This window comes from Lactuca serriola, chromosome 2 (genome assembly GCF_051521515.1).
Source record: "Lactuca serriola cultivar US96UC23 chromosome 2, Lser_US96UC23_V15, whole genome shotgun sequence".
In the NCBI taxonomy this organism is placed as follows: domain Eukaryota; kingdom Viridiplantae; phylum Streptophyta; class Magnoliopsida; order Asterales; family Asteraceae; genus Lactuca; species Lactuca serriola.
Window position 1 is genome coordinate 191,692,230 of NC_136409.1, and position 6,000 is coordinate 191,698,229.

Genomic DNA, 6,000 nt, shown 5'->3' on the forward strand with positions numbered 1-6,000 from the left:
TGAGTCTGAGATAGTACCATGTATCGTTCCAGAAGAGTCTATATGTTTCTACTGCCAAAATAGGGGCATTGGTTACGAAGCTGCCCTGACTACCTAAGAGATCTAAGAGATGGGAGAGTCAAGATGTATGACTCTGCTTTAGGTAAAATCCACTATCTAACTTTATTAAGTTTTCTATTTTAGATTCTAAATACATGATATGATGAGATTACATTTTGATGTTTTGTAGGATCGAAGAAAAGAAAGGAAGCTTAAAGGAAGAAGTGAGTTGAGTCTGATCGTGAAGAAATGGATTTCGATCGCATGATTCGATAATCGGATTTTGAGCTACTGCTTAGAGATATGATAGATTGCTTAGGAATATGTAATATCATAGTTTTCATTCGAATTTGCGTTGTAAGGACAGGTTTTCCGCACCTTTTATAAATAAAATAAATTTTGAGTTTTGTCTTATTTATATCTCCTTGCAATGTCATTTGTGAAAATTGATGCTTGCATTATAAACAACATTAAGTGGATGTGATTCTTAGTTATGGTATTTATGGTAGTGTTGAAATTTTCTAAGTAAAGAAAGATTCTCATCGCCCAAGTTTCAATTGGACAGAAGTTTGGGATCATATGATTTGAGTCATGTCATGTATGGAAATCTTGGTACTTAGAAAATTAAGATTAATTCCTTGTTCACATAAGTATGTGAGTCAAGTGAAAGACTAAGGAGATCTGGTATGCAATGTTGTGCACTGGTCAAGTCCACCACAAATAACAATAAGATTATTCGTCATGATTTACAAAAAGTCTAGTAGATGTGGTTATGCTTACAAGATTAAGTATAATTTTGAATCATTGAAAAGTTTCAATGAATGACATAACGAATAAGAAGAATCAATTAGGCAGAAAGATAAAAGTTTCTCCAATCTGAAAAAAGATGGGAGAGTACTTTAGTATCATGTTTTATGATCGTCTTATTGATTATGAAACCATATCACAATTGATCCTCTAAGGACACCTTAGTGCACTAGTGCGGCTAAGAAGAGGAATAGGAAATTCTTGAAATGGTTAAATCAAAAGGTGAATCATACTTCGTTCCAAAATCAAGTCTTAGAGTCATACTCCAAGATTGTGACTTTAGTGAAACATCGTAAGAAGTTTTTTAACACACTGATCAAATGTGGAGTAGAAAATGTTTTTCTTACTCTTTCACGTTTGAAATTGGTAAGTTGTGATGTCTTGGATAAGACAAATACCAACTAAGACCAATTGTGTGTAGTGTTTGTCTTGATAAGAATCCGCACTAACTCTTAAATATTTGTTTGTCAAGAAATGTTTATTGACAATATAATCTTATATGTCAAGAGGTTAGTGGGATTCTAAATGATCTTGAAAAGGTTCAAGAACTAATCAGGATTAAACATAATATTAAACACTAGCACACGACTTGAGGTTTGTAACCTATCGTGTTGACACATTCTTGTTTTTGTGCCCATTCCATTTAAAGTTGACTATGCATGTGAGTCCTATGAGTTCTCATTTGATTGCATAAGGCAAATCACCTTGATCAATGGAAAGTACATTGATATGTAGGGGTGAGTTGCTCAATAACTTGGAAGCAATGGTGGGACCCTTGATGGCAAGAAATTAAGAATGAACAAGTTCAATCCATATGAGTCTGGATTTGTCTTAAACCTTGTCTTACGGTTATGGTTATGAGAATTCACATGGATAGGAACACATATACCATAAAATCTATGTAATAAGGTTTCTCTCTGCTTCATGAAAATGATTGTGAGGAAACGCTTTCACTAAGAGAGATTTTAAGGAGATAGAAATTGTGATATTTGCATTCTCAAATTCGATTATGATTACCGCATCCCTTTTCATAGTTCAAATTGTGAGATTTGGCAATTAGTCTAAACATTTAGGACTTATTTCTATAAGTTCTGAATTAGTTTAGACATACATATGTGATATCTAAGGAAAGGTGTATGAGTTTGAGAAGCTTAGATAAAGGCTTATCAAATCATATTGTATTATAAATATGAACTTTGGAAGTAGAAGTCCAATTGTTTTCTGAATACGTGTCAAAGCTAGTGGGAGCATAAATGTTATGTTGGTATGGATATAATTATCATGTTAGTGGGAACATGAGTATTATTTTAAGTGTAGCAAGTTATAAATATTAATTATAGAAAACAAAAGTTTCACTTTGCAAAATTGCAGGCGTTGAAAAGTTGTTTTGCTATAATTAAGGGAGATAATATTATACTTTATTTCAAAAATCTAAAAGATTGGATCAAGAAATTTTAACTAATTTTAGTCAAATGACATATATGGATGTTATGTTGAAAAGGTTCAACTTAAAAGAATTCTATATATGGCAATATTATAGCAATAAACTGGTAAAGTATCACGTTTTTCATGAATCGTGTCCCATACACTTCTGGTATAGGATCGACTGCATATGTTGTAATATTCGACCGTTCTAAATTTTCTAAATGCCTAGGGAATTAAGAGGGAAAAAGGACTAGAACAAGATTTGACTAAATTAATTAAACAACCCTCAAGGACAATCTAAGGTTCGCCAAGGTTTGGTCACTTGTGGGCAGTTGGAAGTATAGTAACAAATAGACCATAATGAAATTAGTATGATTAGATATGTTTTTATTAATAACGAGTTGTCATATGGAAAATATGGAAATGTCTCCATATTGGGAGTTGGATATCGAGAATCTATGTCTAGATTAGAAACTTTTATGCAAGAAGGATGTTCAAAGGAATGTAATTTTAATGTGAGACTTCATATCTATGGAATTGCCTTGTAAAAAATTCTAATAGAGCAGTTTGTAATATCATTGGCAAAGTCTTGGTGGCTTTGATGCTTTGACATTACGAAAGGATCGTTGCATAAAATGTTAGAATCTAACATATTCTAGTAGCGGCGAGAATCTTGGATTCTTACACTAACGATAAGGATTATGAGTTTTGACTTGAGCATCATTGGAAATGTTTTCAAATTGCTTTATTTCACAATGTATGGACCGTAGGAAAACAGAGTGTGCATGCTTAGAGCATGGGACAACTGTTGTTATAATTCAAGTAACAAGTTGATTATCTGAAACATTAATACAATGAATAATGAGTAATCAATATGGTGATTAAATAAAGGTATTTTATTTATACTCAAAAGTTTGGGGCCATATATGATTAGTATTATTCTTGTGTTTCACTTTGCATGTTTTGACTTCCCGAATAATAAGATTATTCAAACCATCAACAGTCGATAAATATTTTGGAAGTAGGTATTGAAGCTAGACTGTCATGAATCTGACTGTAGATTGTCTGAAGCGTTTTAGACATAGCAAAAATCTGTTGTAGTGTTCATGAGTACTCCTTAAATAAGATTTGAATATTGGATTAAACCCACACTCACTTGAATCACTTCATGGATTTTATCATGAGTGATTAGTGAGATGATAATATCTTATATTCTTGAAACTGAGACTTGTAAGTTTTAGTTTGTAAGTCGGTTGCACATTGATAATATGTAAACGCACCAGTAACGTGGTGTTATAAAACATATTGTTGCGTGTGATTTGATGAGTAAGTACAAGCGAACATTTGAGTTGAAGTTTATCTGCTCCTTTTACCCGAAGTGGGATAAAAGCGATATTTTTGGGCCCCTCGATGATTTAGTGATGACACCCTAAGCGCTTGGCCAAGCAGGGACTAAGTTGATGTGTTCAATTGTAGTCTGTAGTCAGTCGTCATAAATCAGAAATCGAGAAACAACACATGAACAGATAGTATGATTAAAATCCATTTCTCAGTTCATACGATATCTAGGATAGAGGAATATATGATCCTATATCTAAAAGACGCGTTACTGATAACATTAGAGTTGACAACGACTTTTGAAAGCTATGATTGTTGATCAGGTTCTGAAGTCGTACTTGAAAAATAGTTATTAGACTTATCCATTTCTCAGTTCATACGATATCTAGGATAGAGGAATATATGATCCTGTATCTAAAAGACGCGTTACTGATAACATTAGAGTTGACAGCGACTTTTGAAAGCTACGATTGCTGATCAGGTTCTGAAGTTGTACTTGCAAAATAGTTATCAGACTTATCCAAGTAGGAGACTGTTGGATTAGGTGTCTAAACCCATAACTATTTTGGTATGTACTTGACCTGATTATGAGCATGGTCCTTTTGGGTTGCCTTCACCATAACAACTTGATAGGATGATAAGAGGAGAGAGAGTAGACTTTATTATATGAATAATAAATTGGTACTCGAAAATGGTTTTATTACTACATTACAAGTTTAATATATTATTTGGAAATCATATTATTTAATTGTTATTGATCAGAAATTATTTTGGTGATCAAAAGAGACTGATTAAATAAATGGGACTGATTTTGCAATTAACTGTTAGTTGCTAGTTGGGCTGATGGACTCCATAGAGTGGAGTTGACTAAATTTATGGGGAAACCCATAAGATTTCGTCTATGGGCTCTAAGGAAGGAGTTCATAGGCTGCTTAAGGCTTAAGCAGTCATATTAGGGTTTCCACCTGAGAACCGTAGCAACCACAAGTATAAATAGAAACCTTAACATAAGGATTTCGGATCTATGCTTCCTGGTGTTGCCCTAGCCGATTTCCTCCCCTCTCTTAAGTCATCTTGTTGCTAGTGGTGTTTCTGACTCCATTAGAGGTGCAACACTTGAGGCACTAAACTTTCAAAGGTCAAGGATATTCAAGGAGGACTTGTTATTACTACATAACAAGAAAGGTAAGATCCAATCCCAAGTTTATATGTTAATTTGATTGTTGTATGCTAGTTCATAGGATCATTGCTTTGGTATTCAATGTTGTTTTGTTCATAGTAGAAAAACCTAGATCAAAGCAATTAGGGTTGCATGAACACCATATGAATGATGTTATGCTCATAACCCATCAGTTAAGTCATAAAAATGAGAGCTTGGTTACTATCGTCCATCCATGCATGTGTTCTTGAGAAAAAGATGACTTTAAGGGACTAAGTTTTGGATTTGTGTTCCCTGTGGTCATTCAAATGGATAAAGTCAATGACTTTATCCATTAATACATTTATAAGATATAGATATGGAAATTGGAAGAGTTGATGGTATGTGTTAAGGAGTTAATAATTAAGTTAGGGCATCAAGCATCTACGTTGGGTGTAAATCTTCTTACGTTGGGCGCAACCCTGATTTTACCTGTCTTTGCCACCTCAGGCTCTACGATGGGCATAGAGCTGCTACGCTGAGCGTAGATTGGTTGGTATGGATCTGGTGCTTTCAGTAGTAAAGGCTCAATACTACTTTCCAAAGCAATCCATATTTGCCTCAAGTCGTCATCTTAAGACCCTAAGTCACAAGAACTCTATTCCTCAAGGGTATCTATACACTCACCCTTGGATTGATTTGATAGTTTATTTTATTTCCTTCTTTTTTTTTATAGTTTATTTTAGTATTTTTAGCTCTTTTTATTGGTATTTCATTGTATATTCTTTACTTTTTTATCATGGATCGTGTCGGGTGCTTTCTATTTTGCATGAGATATTTTGCAGGGTTTTGGAGCTCGTTGCGGTTGCGGTTTGACTGGAGTTGGGCTTAATGGGCTTTTCAATGCATTATTGGGCTTTACGGATCCATCAAAGGATATTTGGGCTTAAATGGTTGAAGACTTGGATGAATTAGGCTTGTGAAGATGGGTCATGGATTCTTATTTTGGGCTTGGACTATCCATATATTAAAGCTAAAAGATGATTGGCCAAATTTGAATCATGTGAGGCATGGAGGGGACCAAGGGAATCTTGGGCAGTGGGGTGTGTAGTGGAGAAAAATGAGTCAATAGCATTCCAGCAATATTTGTGAGGGTGGAGTCTCAGTCGCGCAACACTTGCGAGGGTACCCATGCAACTGCACACTTTTGGGCATTTTGGTCATTTTGTTCACCATTTACCTTGGGGGTTGGA